Source organism: Jaculus jaculus, chromosome 2 (assembly GCF_020740685.1).
Source record: "Jaculus jaculus isolate mJacJac1 chromosome 2, mJacJac1.mat.Y.cur, whole genome shotgun sequence".
Taxonomy (NCBI): Eukaryota; Metazoa; Chordata; class Mammalia; order Rodentia; family Dipodidae; genus Jaculus; species Jaculus jaculus.
Window position 1 is genome coordinate 70,985,327 of NC_059103.1, and position 16,636 is coordinate 71,001,962.

The 16,636-nt window shown below is 37.9% G+C and overlaps 1 protein-coding gene across 4 annotated transcripts in view; it reads right to left on the minus strand.

Moving 5' to 3' along the window:
- Positions 1 to 16,636, minus strand: part of Sntg1 (syntrophin gamma 1) — a 922,134-nt gene that overhangs the window by 36,658 nt on the left and 868,840 nt on the right. The window lies entirely within an intron of this gene.

Consider the following 16,636-nt stretch of genomic DNA (forward strand, 5'->3'; position numbering starts at 1 on the left):
TTATTAGCTTGAAAATACAAATTATATAGTTAAAAAAAATTTGGACACATGAACCTTGAGGAGATGGATAATACTGCAGCAGGAGCCTAAAGTTATAACCAGAAAAATTTCACTGCCAGTAGTGGGAAACTACCCAGTGAGTTGTCAAGAAGGCCTCTGGAGCACACAAACTCACACAGGCTATTGCCAGTCAATACTCTTGGCTACCTGCCAGAACTAGATGATCAGAACTTATTGCTGGAGATAAACAATAACAACAACAACAACAAAAACATTCTTTGGTTGCAGGACACTGAGGATTCAAGTTGGAACTGAGCTAGAAGCTTTCCCTACTAGATACCTGCCATAGTGATTGGATACTATACAGCCTTATGGGGGATAAAAGTCATCAACAGTCTTGACCAGTGGGTCATATGAGCTATATAACAGACCAGCTAGGCAAAATGTGCCTGCTTGAATAATAATGTTATAACTGTCATTGCAGAAGCAACCTACCTGCTCTCTGATTGTTATATTTATTTATTTGTTTTTATTTTAGAGAAAGAGACAGAGAGAGAGAAAGAAATTTGGCATGCCAGAGCCTCAGCCACTGAAATATAACTCCAGATGCTTGTGCCACCTAGTGCTCATGAGTGACCTTGTGCTTGCCTCACCTTTGTGCATTGGGTTTATGTGGGATCTGGAGAGTTAAACATGGGTCCTTAGACTTTGCAGGCAAGAGCCTTAACCATAAACCATCACTCCAGCCCTCTGATTATTTTTAAAATGACTTTTTTCTTTATATGGAGAGGAAGAAGGAAAGATGTAGAGGGAGAAGGAGACAATGGGCATGCCAGGTCTTCTTGCAACTGCAAAGGAATTCCAGAAGTATGTGCCACTTTCTGCCTCTGGATGTAAATGGACACTGAGAAGTCAAGCTTTGATTCAGGCTGGTGTGCTTTGTATGCAAGAGCCTTTAACTGCTGAGTCATCTCACCAGCCTTCTCACTAACTTTGACAGCGGATATGTGGGAGGTTATTCATGCCTGTGCTGAAATAAACAGCCATAAATATCTGGGAAAGGGGAAACTACTCCTATTCTTTGATTAAATGATTATGTTATGCCCATGAAGTTCCTCTCTAAATATTCATGTTTATTCCCATATATTACTGCTGCTGTCATCTTTGGTCAGAGAATCTTCTTTTCGAAGATGGTGGTAACTACTGGGAAGATTCAAAACTCATCAAGGTACTGAAAATAAGTGACTATTAAGTGGTCAGAACTAATTGAGATATCTCTACTCTCCTCTTCAAGGTCAGGGAACACCGCAAAAGAGGGAGGCTGACAGAATGTCACAGCCACATGATAAGGAGGAGTGCTGTGAAGTGCTATCTTTTGGATATGAATTGGCCATTGAATTTATGACTTCACAGATGCTGTCATTACCTGCACAAGACCTGTATATTATTGGACCCATCAATGTCATTGATGATGGAGGAGGACAAAAAAGAAAAGGAAAAAAAAAAGAATCACAGCATTGGGGCACATGCCTTTAATCCCAACACTTGAGAGGGTGAGGTAGGAGGATTTCTAAGTCTATGGTCATCCTTAGAAATGATGATGTAAGATAGGTCAGTCTGGGTTAGAACAAGACCCTACAGTGAAATCACTTTCCCCCAAAACAGAATGAAATAAAATGACAGAAAGTAAAAGAGGTACTAGTTACAAAGAAGAAGTAGAGGGAGGTGGGGTACAAAGGAAGGTAAAGGGCAATTATCATGATCAAAATATGTTATATGTATTGAAAATTGTCAAGTAAAGAGCTCAAGTAAATGAATCATAACATTTGTGAAAAATTCAAACGTAGTAGTAATAGAGAGCATGAGTAAGAAACTTGCCAGGTAGTGTGGGAAAGGACCCAGGTTTTCCTACTCTGGACAGCATGACTATCAGTGCAGTTCCAGTGCCAGAGACTCCTAGACATCACCATGGACCCAGTGGGGGTTCTCATGTTAGTAACATAGAGAGATAAATCCAGGATGCCAACATGGCTCAGGGAAATTTTGTGGAAGAGGGGGCAGAAAGAATGTTAGAGTCACATGGTGGGTCATGATTTGCAGAGACATTTATCATACCAATAACTGGGGGTTAACTCCACAATGCACGACCCATTTACATCAACAAGGAGGGTCCAATGGGAGGGGGTAGATCATAGATGAGCCTAAACAATGGTATCAAACTGCCTGTATTTGCTGAAAAGAAAACTAATAAATTAAATTTAAAAAAAAATAAAAGAGAGTCTGACTGAGAGAAGGAGGGGATATGATGGAGAGTGGAGTTTCAAAGAGGAAAGTGGAGGGGGGGACATTGCCATGGGATATTGTTTATAATCATGGAAGTTATTAATAAAAAAATAAAAGAAAATAAATTTTGACTTGTTGCCTTTTCAAAAAAAAAAAAAAATCCAGGATACCTTGGATTCAAGGGGAGACCAAGGAAAACTCAGGGATACCTTATTTGTTTTGACTTCTTATAGATGGATAACTCAGGATACAAAACCACCCAGATTTCTTCCCCTTGAGGTTCATTCTTAGACACTGGGAGCTCTTTGGCCACTCGAGTTTAAACAGAGGTATTATATTCTGCACAACAGTATGGGCCCACTCTCCCCTGGGGGATAGAAATTGCCTCCTCCAGGGAGAAGTCTCAACTATACATAGTCTCATAATTAGATTTGTTTGGTAAACAGAAGAGCCAATAGTTTGAGTTTCCCTATGCTCAGGCCTTTTTTACTCTGTCAGACAAGCCAAATTTATGCCAAATATACTTTAGCATTCTTCAAATGATTACTGCCCTACATAATCTAGACCTCAACTATTTCTTTTCTGTCTCTAACTCTGCATAATTCTACTTGGTTCTTGGCTAGTCCTTGCTTTCACATTCCTTCTGTGCTATCATATTCTGTAGAGTACAATGACCTCTTGCTTTTTGTGATCCCATATTTGAAACTATGTCTAGAATTGTAGTTTCATCGTTAATATATGGAGATTTGGGGATTCTGTGTTTGTTTTCTCTCTTGCTTTTTATTATTATGAATTATGTTAATAAATTGTCATGTTCTATGTGTACTTATTTAGAGCTGACACTGAGATTAGGTTAAGCTCCCATGTCTCAGATCCAAGCAGGTTTATTTCACATGTCTTCTGAGTCTGTCATCCTTGGACAGGCTACCCCAGACTCCACAAGAAAACAAGGAGTCAATAATAAACAGTCCTGGGTTTAAAATCATTTTGACTTCACAAACATTTGAAACAGAACTCGTTCCTTGGGGCTCTCTAATGACAAGAGGTACTTCTATTTATACCATGATATGAATTGCTAGGTGTGCGTAAAAGGTTAATGTATGAAGAGATTTGATTGTCTGCATTTTATTTTTTGTCTCTGTGTAATCTCTGTCTTATCTTCAGTTGCTTACAATATATGTCATTGCCCAAGGTCTTTGGAGGCTCTCTTCTTCACATGTTCTTGATGGAATGTAATTCTCAGAATACTGTGAGACAGAGAAAAAAATTGCATGGAAGAGCTTCTTTTAAAATCCAAGTGGCAACCAAGTCTGCTTAAACCTTGCATCAGAAAAGAACCATATAGCTTAACTACATGTGGACATATACTTTGGATTTGTTATATATGGTATTAATATTTTGACATACTTGTTTATGTTGCTATGTCTCCAAATATTAATAAGAATAATAGGTAGAAGAGGAAAATGTTTAAGAAGATTTAAGAATGGGATTTTGTGTAAGATATAGAAAAAAAAACATAAAGAAAAAATTCCAACTAAACACATGACCAAAGGTCAGAATAAGTCATATATGGTTTATAAAAGATGTAACATTGAGATTGGATATAAGTGATAATTAAAGGTTATTAAAATTCACTTCACTGATCTGCTTATGGTAAAATTTACAGAAACTATGGGCTGGAGAGATGGCTTAGCGGTTAAGCACTTGCCTGTGAAGCCTAAGGACCCCGGTTCGAGGCTCGGTTCCCCAGGTCCCACGTTAGCCAGATGCACAAGGGGGCGCACGTGTCTGGAGTTCGTTTGCAGAGGCTGGAAGCCCTGGTGTGCCCATTCTCTCTCTCTCCCTCTACCTGTCTTTCTCTCTGTGTCTGTCACTCTCCAATAAATAAATAAAAAATTTAAAAAAATATATTTAGAAAAAAAAATTTACAGAAACTAGCCTTAAAGGAATTTATGATTAATCAAGATAATTCCTTTTTATGCTAAACCTATCAGGTTTTTTTTGACTACTTGAGAAAATAAATCTTAACAGATGAGAACTTATTTCAAAACTGTTTTTTTTTTTTTTTTTCATTTTGTTATTTGGTAAAAACTCTACCTAAATGTACTATGAAAGCTAACACAACAAGACTGGTAAAACTCTTCTTCTGTGGGTTCAACTACCAATACTCAGAGGGCAAGACTACAGTTTTAAAGAGTTAAATATTCAGATACCATTTCTGAGAGGTAAGGCCAATCTGATAGTTATGGTTAGCTAGTTTGATGAGAATGAAAAGCCTATGTCATGTGTTTTACAAGATATTATTAATTGATTCTTTAGTTATATCTTTGAGAGAGATAGAAAGTAGAAAGGAGAGGAGAGAAAGCATGGGGCCTCTTACAATTGCAAACAAATTCCAGATTCATGTGCCACTTTGTACATCTGGCTTTACTTGGATACTGAGGAATTAAACCCAGGTTTGTACACTTTGAAAGCAAGCACAACATTTTTAACTACTAAGTGATCTCCCCAGAATCCTTTGTGGATCTTTAATAAACTTTGAGGTGCTTAGAACAAGGTACCAATGAAGAAAGGCAGGCTTTCATATCTCAGATTTTCAATTCTGAGAAGAAAGTAAACCACAAATGTAGTAATAACAGCTTGAAAGCACAGATAATTGCTATATTAATCACAATTCCTTAATAACACATGCTTTAACTGAAGTGGTAGAAAGAATGTAAGACCAAAGGAAGAGGAGGAATGCTTTGCAATATTGTCTTGCAGCCACAAAGTAGCAATGGCATCCATGGACTTATAGTGGCTGATGCTACCCACTTAAGACTTATATAATAGGAAAGTAAACTGATGATATCAAAATAGAAGGATGACTACTGGGACAGAAGTGATTCAGTGGAGGGGGATCAGGATGGGGTAAAACAGAGGTAGTGGGAGGGGATTTTGGGCATGGTATAATATATATATATATATGTAAGAGAGAGAGAGAGAGAAAGAGAGAGAGAAAGAGAGAGAGAGAGAGAGAGAGAGAGAGAGAGAGAGAGAGAGAGAGGAGAGAGAGGTTTGCCAGTAAAATTTAAAAAGTTAAAGAAACCACACAGCATGCTTAATTATCATGCCATACAAAGTATAATTTTGTCTATTTAAAATATGGTATTCAATCAAAAATTAAAAGATTCGGGATAAGTCCTCAATAAAATATGCATAGAATTTTCTTGGTAAAGTGAGTTTTTATGTTATAATATTGAAACTTAGAAAAGTAGTGAACTTTTGTTATTGATTTATTATTTTGCTCTAGTAACAGCTTAGACAACTGGTATAGTCATAGTTGCCAATGTGAAATGACTAGGAAGAGTGTAAAGATTAAATCCTCCTTGTGGGGCTGGAGAAGATAGCTTAGTGGTTAAGGCAGGCATTTGCCTGCAAAGCCAAAGGACCCAGGTTTGATTCCCCAGTACCCACGTTAGCCAGATGCACAATAGGGTGCATGCATCTGGAGTTTTTTTGAAGTGCCTAGAGGCCCTGACATGTCCATTCATTCTCTCTCTTTTTCTTTCTCTTTCTCTCCCTCTCTCATTCTTTCTCTGTCAAATAAAAAATTTAAAAAAAAATAGGCTGGAGAGATGGCTTAGTGGTTAAGCGCTTGCCTGTGAAGACTAAGCACCCTGGTTCGAGGCTCGATTCTCCAGGGCCTATGTTAGCAAGATGCACAGGAGGTGCATATATCTGGAGTTCATTTGCAGTGGCTGGAGGCCCTGGCACACCCATTCTCTCTCTCTCTCTGTGCCTCTTTCTCTCTCTGTCTGTGTCTCTCAAATAAATAAATAAACAAAAATAATTTTAAAACAATTTAAAAAGTTAAAAATTTTTTTAAAAAATCCTCCTTGTGACTCATGTGTGTTTGTGTCCTTCACAGACTGGCTTGAATCCATTACCAGAAAATTTAGAATGCCCCTTAGAGGCTGAGAAGATGGCTTAGTGGGTAAAGTTCTTATGGCAAAACATGGAGACCTCAGTTTGTATATCTAGTACCCATACAAAATGCTGTGTGTGGTGTTGAGGACTTCTAATCTCAGTGCTAAATGGCAGCAAATGAGGAAGGCACATGGCATTGACCTGTCAAATACAATTGCCCACACATGCATATTCACACCCCCATACACATAATTGTACATACATATACAGACACTCCTCCCCACATACATAGACAGAATAAAAAGAATATTCCCCTGTAACATTGTACATCTCCCAGGAAACAAAATACATTTTTGATAGAAAATATATGGAAAATAAAGTAAATGCTAATGTGAAAGCCATTATAACTTGAATTGTAATCCAATTTTATATCTTACATAGACCACATGAATTTGGGTAAGATTTTTAATTTATTGAAAATCTAGTATATTCTATAGTAATTTTTAAGTAACGATATTTTACTACTTTAAATGTTAATGTGAAAATGGATGAGATAATAATGCTCATAACATTATTTTGTAAATTGCTAAAATTATTTTCTATTATTTTAAACTAATTTATTGGAGTTTTCCCAATGGACCAGCATGCTGCGGTCACATTTTAATATGAGCCAAGCTCCAAGGTGAAGTTCCTAGGTAGGGTGGAGTGGGGGGAGGACAAAGAGGCAGAGCTGAGGATTTTCAGAAGATAAATTTTACTAATGATAGACCTTTCCATAGTTCTATGTGAAAAGATTATTCATATTTGACTATTAAATTAAAATTTGATTTTCTCCTCATATAATCCACTAAACATAACTTTTTGAGAAAACATTTCCCAATTAACATCTCTAATAACTTTTCAGTACAATTAATGATAAATGGATGGACCACTGATTGACAATTATATCTGGAAAACACATTCTGAATTTGTTTTATTTCCTTTAATACTAAGTCTTTTGGTATGTAATGTGCCTTAAACCAGAATAAAGAGGATGAAGAGTAGGGAAACAAATGTGGAAAAAGAAATAGCAGGTTAAGTTTTTGTTGTGAATACTTAGGCCCTCTAAAAGATTAGTGCATGATAATAGAGTTGTTTCTTTCCAAGCCTTTAGCTAGCCCTCTATTTTCCTGTGTACCATTGTGTCCTATGTGGCTACCCTGAGGCCATTATGCATCCCTTCTCTCATGTGTAGCAGAAACCATGTTTTCTTTTTGTTCTATTTTCATCCATTGAAATAATCATTAAAAAATGGATCTGGAACTTTCCAAAGTGTAGTTAGGCTGTATTTCACATTCCATATATATATTTTTTCTTTTCTGATTTTCTCTGAAACTTGATTGAAAACCTGAAACGTGATTGAAAAACTGACTCTACAGCTCCTGTTTTTTCCAACCATTTTCAAGTGTCACAACCTGTACCCTTTCACAGATACTCCATCCAGATCAAAGCCAGAACACACAGCTGCCAATTATTAATGGCCAGCTTTAATGCCTACCATGGTGACTTCTATAATTAAACGTATCTTGCTGAAATCCTGGTCGACACAGGAAGAGAACACTTGGCCTCTTGTTGCCACTGCTATGTTAACTCTAGGATGAATCAACTTCTCCAGTTTCGTACTAGGTGGAATCAGCCCTAGGATGATCTTTCCCACACTACCTTCCTCCTTCCACACAGGCATATTTCTTGAGAGCACCATCCAGCATCTAAGACATTTCTCTGTCTTAGATGCCACATGGAAGTCGGTGCAGGACCATTCCAATTCAGTCCAGCATAGCAGCAAAGTGGGATCTTGGTGGTGGGCTGCTTGAAACTGGCTGATAGCAGAGACCCACCCACCACCTGTGGCTTGTGGAGCAGGCAATGCCTTAGTTGTAGTTTGTTAAATCAATCAGGTTACATAACATTAGAGTTGTGACTTTTGGAAAATGAACCTGTGTGGCACACATATCACATCCTCAGGAGAATCATGATATAGACCCCTCTAAAGTTCTGGAGTTAAGCAACGCCATTTCCAGGTAAACTTACACCATGCCACAGACATCCATTGGCCTGATAATGAGGCCTAGAGAGTAGAAACTCACATATGACCAAAGCTTTACATCATGTTTAGACTCTATCCACCCAATGAAGTTGGTATGGCAAGCCCATTCATAAAGACTCCAAGATGTAGTTCATTAACCTACAATAACATCTAAGCCAAATCCAAGGGCACAAGCAACTTGCTCAAGTCAGAAGCCCAAACACCTGTCTCATCACCAGTTTTTGCACTGGTACCAATCTAAAGTTTTTCACAATACATACAGGACTGATTTTAATGGATATCTAGTACAAGATAAAGTAGAGAGGATTCACTTTTTGTGTGCACCATTAGCATTTTGGTGCAATGTGAACATCAAGTATAAGTATTATTCAAGGAACCAATATTGAGAGATAAGATCAGGAGGCAAGAAAAAGGTACAGACAGGTCCACTCTCTATCACTAGCATAAAGCAGGTCGAACAACATAGTCTTGACTTACAAGGTAGACTCATCTTCACTAAGAGAACCAACAGTGCACTGGAGGGCTGGCACAAACATTAAATGCACTTGCTTACACAACCTGACAGCATGGGTTAGATTCCTCAGTACCTACTGAAATCCAGGTGGTCATTTGCAGTGGGAGGAAACCCTGTTGTGCCTGTTTGTTCTCTCTCTCTCTCTCTCTCTCTCTCTCACACACACACACACACACACATTGCACACCAGATTTATATATTTTAAGAGAACCAATAGCAAGCATCCACACTAGCTCTGAAATTATATATTTTAACCCACTGGCCATTTATTGGTGGATTTCATCAGTTCACTTCAATATAAATAGGCACATTCTAGGCATGGGTCTACCCATGACTCCTCAATGTATTAATACATAAGACTGTTTGCAGGAGTGCTTATCATTCATATTTGTACCCTCATTGGACAGTAAGAAAGGTCCAGAGTGGAAACAGAGCCATGGGATGTAGTGGCTCAGTAAGGAAAGATGAGGAGAAAACAGTCTCAGGGCATCTTGAACTATCCATAATGTGTCATCTCTGAGATGCTCTGTGAGAAGAGGACAGCTTCACCAGGATGTGGCATATACTTGGACCTTCTGACCTGAACACGTTAAATGTCTCCAGTGAGTACATGAAGTATAGGTAAGAGATGCAGAGTTTGATTAGGCACTGGACACAACTGCACTCCCAGTTACACATATGGGAGTTTGGGTGACCTCAGTCCTGAACTGTACAGGTGAAGATTGGAAGCTTTGAGGATTCCTGATACAAAGGAACCAGAGGCAAGGAAAATTTCCACAACTGGGAAAGGACAATGGATGCCTGATGTTGCTAATGCCAAATTTAATGGGAAATGGGAAAAATGAGTAACCACAGGAAAAAGTCCCATTTGGGGATAAGAAACTGGTTAGCTCAGTGAACAGACTGTACTGACAGAATCATGGGAACTATAGAACAGACCTAAAATGGTGAGAAGTAGGGGATGTTTATCACTTATGGCCTTGGCACTAAAAACATCAGCTTGTCATCTCATAAAATATTCTTCTAATACTTCTAAGCTATTTGATCCTAAGAAAAGTTGTACCCGAATGGGGCCAAGTGGGTCAGAGCGATGCTGGAGGTGAAGAGGGTAGTAAGGTTCTCCACAACTTCTCAGCTCTTCTCTGAACTGCTAGGAATACCACTGGCTAAAGACTATCTCCAAGAACATGTCTTAAAGGAACTCAAATACAGATTTTATGTCACAAAGGTATTTTAAATTTTACTATATTTGAATAATCATGTTACCTGTCATCTACTCTTTTTTTTTTTAATTTTTTTTTTAACTTTTATTTATTTGAGAGCGACAGACACAGAGAGAAAGACATAGAGGGAGAGAGAGAGAATGGGCACGCCAGGGCTTCCAGCCTCTGCAAACGAACTCCAGACGTGTGCGCCCCTTGTGCATCTGGCTAACGTGGGACCTGGGGAACCGAGCCTCGAACCGGGGTCCTTAGGCTTCACAGGCAAGCGCTTAACCGCTAAGCCATCTCTCCAGCCCTACTCTTTTTTTTTTTTCAATCCATCTTAAGTGTTATCAGTAACTCCTATACTCCCACTTCTAATCATTAATTCTGGAAATAATAGTAACATTTTATATCATATTCACTACCATTATTTATGTTAATTCTAATTCCTACATATCATAAATCTCTTAATTATCAGTACCATCTTACATCTCTAACATATTTCAGACATCAATATTCCCCTGGAGTAACAAAAGTCACTTTTGATAGATCCTCCTTCATCCATGTTTATGTTTTACACTATCTCTCTTCTGGTTAAAATAATGTTTTTGAATTCAAATCCTATTTCTCCTATATTACACTTCAATAATAGTATCATGATAATATTTATACCTTTTTCAAGATTGGACACTTTCTTAACTAATCACACTTTGGCCTCTACCTTTCAAGGATGCATTGAGGAGTTTTAAATGGTGGTGTGTCTGTAAGGATTTAAGAAGTTATATCCTCAAATGTCAAAATGCTACACAGAGATGTTTTAATACATTTTTTTTTTAATTTTTATTTATTTATTTGAGAGCGACAGACACAGGGAGAAAGAGAGAAAGACAGATAGAGGGAGAGAGAGAGAATGGGCGCGCCAGGGCTTCCAGCCTCTGCCAACGAACTCCAGACGCGTGCGCCCCCTTGTGCATCTGGCTAACGTGGGACCTGGGGAACCGAGCCTCGAACCGGGGTCCTTAGGCTTCACAGGCAAGCGCTTAACTGCTAAGCCATCTCTCCAGCCCTGTTTTAATACATTTTAAAAATATATTATTTATTTATTTATTTGAGAGAGGTGGGGTGCATAATGGGTGTGCTAGGATCTATGGTCACTGCAAACAAACTCCAGATGCACATCCTAGTGCATCTGGCTTCACATGGGTATTGGGGTATCAAACCTGGCTTCTCAGGTAAGTACCTTAACTACTAAGCCATCTCTTCTATGTTTTTTTTTTTTTTTGAGGTGTTTTTTTTTTTTTTTGTTTTTTTTTCAAGGTAGGGTTTTGCTCTAGCCCAGGTTGACCTGGAATTCACTATGTATCCTCAGGGTAGACTCAAACTCATAGCAATCATCCAACCTCTGCCACCTTAGTGCTGGGATTGAAGGCCTGCACATGCACACATGGCTTCTCCAACCCTTAAAATATTTATTTGGGAGAGAGAAAGATACATCAATACATTTTGATAGTAATAGAGTCTGTTTGCTCTTTTAGTTAGATTAAGATTATCCATCCAAAACAAATTTAATCATTTGGAATTTCACATTTCCTTGTTCATAGGTCAGTATGAGGCAATTCATGCTGGTTTGTCTCCACTAAAAGAAATTAATCAATAATTAAGTGCTTTCTGTTAATGGTTTGGGAAGAACATCATTTAACTCTAGTAATTGTGGAATATTTTCATGTAATTTGTGGAATTAAAGTTAAGTTTTAGCAAATCCCTTCTATTGAAATGGAAATATTATTACTATTATGAACCCTACCACAAGTTCATCTGAAAACATTGATAATGGTTATAATGTTTATAACATCGATTATAATGAGAGGTGTTGTAAAATTATTTTCCACAGTTCAGAAACACTTGTATTTTAAGTGGGCTAGAATTGATTTTTGTGAATACATGGATCTTAATGCATCTCAACAAGCTGTTATATTGGTTAAACATAATGACTGAAACATTGACTACTCTGCTCATTAATGTTCAGATGATAACAAGGACACATTTCACACTTTCTTTAATGTACCTAGCTTATGATCACATATAGAAATTATGTTATTAAAATAGTTTTATTTTTTATATTTATTTGAGAGAGAAAGAGCCAGAGATATAGGGAGAGAGACAGAGGCAGAAAGAGAGAGAATGGGCATGCCATGGCCTTCATCTGCTGCAAATGAACTCCATAAGTATATGCCACCTTGTGCATTGGGCTTACATGGGTCCTAGGGAATTGAACCTGGGAGCTGGGCCCTTTAGCATTACAGGCTAGTTCCTTAATCACTAAACCATCCCTCTAGCCCTAAAATAGCCATATATATACGTGTGTGTGTGTGTGTGTGTGTGTGTGTGTGTGTGTGTGTGTGTCTCACTGTGAATCCAGGCTGATCTGGACTTGGATACTATCTCACCAGAGTGCTGGGATTACTTGAGTGTACCAACATGCCTGGCTGCAAAGTAATTTTGACAGAAGTAGTGTGAAAGTCAATATCAGGAAAGCATTTTGTCAGCCAATAAAACATTGCTATTTTAACATTAGAGAAAGTAAAACACATAGCAATCCATCCATGCCTGATGTAGAAGTGATACTTCACTGGAACCAACCATAGGGAGCTCTAATGAATGGAGCATGTAATGGAATCTTTGGATGAACTGCTTGCTGCCTGTTCAGCTGCAATTGAGAGATTACAACATTTGAGATGGGGCCAGCTGACCTGCACTGGGGCAGCGGGAAGTATGTAGACTATTTTGAAGGGGCCTGAATGCTCAAGAAGTGTCCTTTTCACAAAGTCTGCTTTATGCCCCCCTGGATTAACAAACTGGCATCTTACCTGGTATTGTGGAGTATAAGAAATATAAGAAAGAGAGGGTCATTGAGTTTGCAGCACAGTCTTGTGTTTTCGAAATGGACATGGCAGTGTGAAGAAGGTTGCTGGCTGTCCACATGGAGACCCAATAAAGCCATGAGGATGACTATGGATTGCAGTGGAGACCCAGTGGAGATGCTAGGGCCATGAGATGGCTGCTAAGGAAAGCTGCTGACCCCTGATGAAGTTTATCAGGACTGTGAGTAGTCTGGCTGGAGGGGTAGAATTGGAATGCCAGAGACTTGTTGCTGGTTAGGATTATCGGATTTATAGACTTGTTACTGGCTAGAGTTATGGGACTTGGGGCTACAAAGTTTGGTGTGCACCCTGTTTTAAATTTTGTATTGGTTGAATATTTCTTTGCTATGCCCAGTGTCATCCTTTGCAGTGTGAATGTTTGTTCTGTGCCATTATGGGAATTTTGGGGGACATTTTGGTTATTATGGCTCAGTTAAAACATCTTAGGCTATGGGGATGTTAGAACACCATTGGGATTGATAAACACTATGGGGATTTTTAAAGTTGGACTCAATGCATTGTATTTTCCATCATGTATGGTTATCAGTTTATGGGGGGCAGGGGCAGAATGTGGAGGTCTGATTCAGGTGTCCCCCATAAACTTAGGTGTTCTGAATGCTAGGTTCCCAGCTGATGGAGATTTGGGAATTAATACCTCCTGGAGGCAGTGTATTGTTTTTTGTTGTTGTTGTTTGTTTGTTTTTTTGGCGGGAGTTATGGGTGTTATAACCAGTTTCCCCATGCCAGTGTTTGGCACACTCTCTTGTTGCTATTGCCCACCTGATGTTGGCCAGGGGGTGATGTCCATCCTCTGATCATGCCATCTTTTTCCCCTACCATTGTGGAGCTTCCTCTAGAGCCTGTAAGCCAAAATAAACCTCTTTTTTTCCCACCAGCTGCTCTTGTTGTGTGATTTCTACCAGCAAAATGAACCTGACTGCAACATAACATAGTTGAATTTGATGGGCATTAACTGTAAAACAGGATAAACATATCTAAATAAATGAAACAAATGTCAATGTCTGAATTTTTTTGCATATCTTCAAACTCTTTAATTTAACCCAAGTATTTCACCAAGAGTACAATAGTCTGAGTTTTCCTCAACTCTTCCAAGGGACCACTAAGTGCTCTTGCCTGCTTCTCCAGTGTCAGAAAATACAATTCAGTGCATTTGCTTCTCTTTATTGACACAATGAAGTCTGAGAATATTTTCACAAAGCCAACCCAGTTAACACTGTCTGGCCATTTTTTTCTATGCAATATATTTTGATAAATGATAGAATCTATACTATATAATAAAATGTTTAATGGATATATAGATAGTACAAACATCAAAATACTTTTTTCAGTTTATTGAAGCTTACTTGTTTGGAACAGTCAAAGCTATATTTAACTGAGTTGACCCTTAGAATAATTACATGAAATGATAAATAGAAATTGTGTCTGGTTTTTAGAAATATGTAACTAAAAGATTTAATTAAAGATAAAGACTGAACCAGACAATGAGCCATGCATTCAATCCTGTAGATGTACATGTCATTGATGACTACCAAAGGAGAAAGCAAGTTATAGAAATATAAATAATATACAACCCTGGCCAATGTACTTTCATAATTTAAAAAGACATAGGAAAATTAAATTTCATAACAGAATAATTTGTCTGTGAATAATATTTTCTTATTAAAAAATGTATGAAAACAGATTTCAGTAGTATCTGGAATTCAATGTCATTTGGAGTTTTTAATTTAAGATCATCATTCCTAACTTAGCTACCAATCCTTATTCAATTTGATAGCCAATAATTACTAACTATGCATGACTGAAGATGACATGTTATTATGCAAAAGGTTTCTTGTGAAGAGAATGATGGACATAGTATGTACTCCATGATGTACTACTGACACTGAATCATTTGTTGTGTGAATATATTCAGAAATGGTGGGTAGTTTCTGAGTGCTTCCTAAATGCATGGGAAGCACTCTGAATCCATTTTGCCCTCCATTACAACATTATCTTTGTAGTTTATTCCACAAGAATGAAACCATGTTGAACCTCTGGGTACTTTATCTCTTGTTCTCCAAGTTTTCAATGTTCAGAGTTATTGTGAGTTTCAGATAACATGATGGACTACTCGTAATGCCTTATGGCTATTGAATAGGAATGAACCCTGTCTGCCATTCTCCATAGTCATAACTTCTTTCATCCTTACCTGCACCTTAGATTTTCTGGAATTATTTCCTTAACCAACCAGAGACAGACTTACTGAGCACATTTTAGCCATGCATTATTGCAAATACTTGTTTTCTTTCTAAACTGACAGAAGAGATTCTGAATCCCATTCTGGCCAAGATACCAAGCCCAGAACATTAATTTTCATATTTATTCAACCATAGTGTGTTTTCAGAAACCATTTCTTCATGCTAATACTGCTGCTGTTTTAGACATTTACTTTTATTCTCATATACTTTTCTTTTGAGTAAAATTCATTGTCAGAATTGGTTCCAATGAGCTAGAGTACTACAGTGGAAAAAAATAACACAAACTTTGTCTCACTGTATGCTTCTGCCACTGAAAAACAGATTTGTGAAGCTTCACTTCACTAATGCCCCTACTACTGGCATGGACCAGAGAAAAATCTGGCTAAAGTGAAGGAACTTACATTTTTTTAATGAGTTCACTTTTATGTACTGTCTTTAGAGGCAGACCATTAAGAAACCCAAATCTTTGATAATAAACAAAATTAAAGTTACATGAATAACAATGTAAATATAAGATTTACCTTTTTAAACCTCCATTATTTTATTCCTAGAGAAGTCCTCTATAAGAAAATTAAAGCAGCTCTTAAATTTTCAGGTAAATGAGACAACACCAATAACTTATGAGCAGTGGAAATAGGATATTTTGCTGCATATCATGAAAAACAACAATGAAAATAACAATCTACAAGATTACAGATTATTGCACAGAACATGTTAAAACTTACAATGAGTTACAGGTCAGTGCCCACTAAGAAAAGGAAGAAAAAGATAACTAATATGAAAGAGTTAAAGAGAAGAGAGAGAGAAGATTAAGAAGATTAAGGTCAGTCTTCATCATACCCTCTCCAATGTTTTGTGGCTCAGGTGTTCCCTCTAAGAGTTATCTCATTTGTATGATGCTAACTTACTCTCCATTGGAGAATGTGCTTCTCTTTTTCAGATAGATGTAGAACCTAAGGAGAGAGACACCTGATCATACCTCAAAAGGGCCTGGCTGAAACTAAGAAAAATTGGTGAAACAAGCAAGGGTGCTGTTTTCTTGGTGAACCAGGTACCAGCACAAGGGTGAAGGATATCAACACAGAGAAAAATCAACTCCTACCAAATCAGAGATCCAGAGACCCAGAGGCCCCCAACATTTCATCACTGGAGCAGACCAAAAATGAACCCAACATGGCTCAGGGGAATTTTGCAGAAGAGGGGGTGGAAAGAATGCCAGAGCCACATGTTGGGTCATGATACCCCGAGAGATTTCTCCTACCTATAACTGTGGGCTAACTCCACAATGCATGACCCATATACCTCAACAAGAAGGGCCCAAGGGGCGGGGGTAGGACATGGATGAGCCTAACAATGATACCAATTGACTGTATTTACTGAGTACAAAATTAATTAATAATAATAATAATAATGAACTTACAATGAGCTACTTTAAAAGTAGTACTTATATGAGACATAGT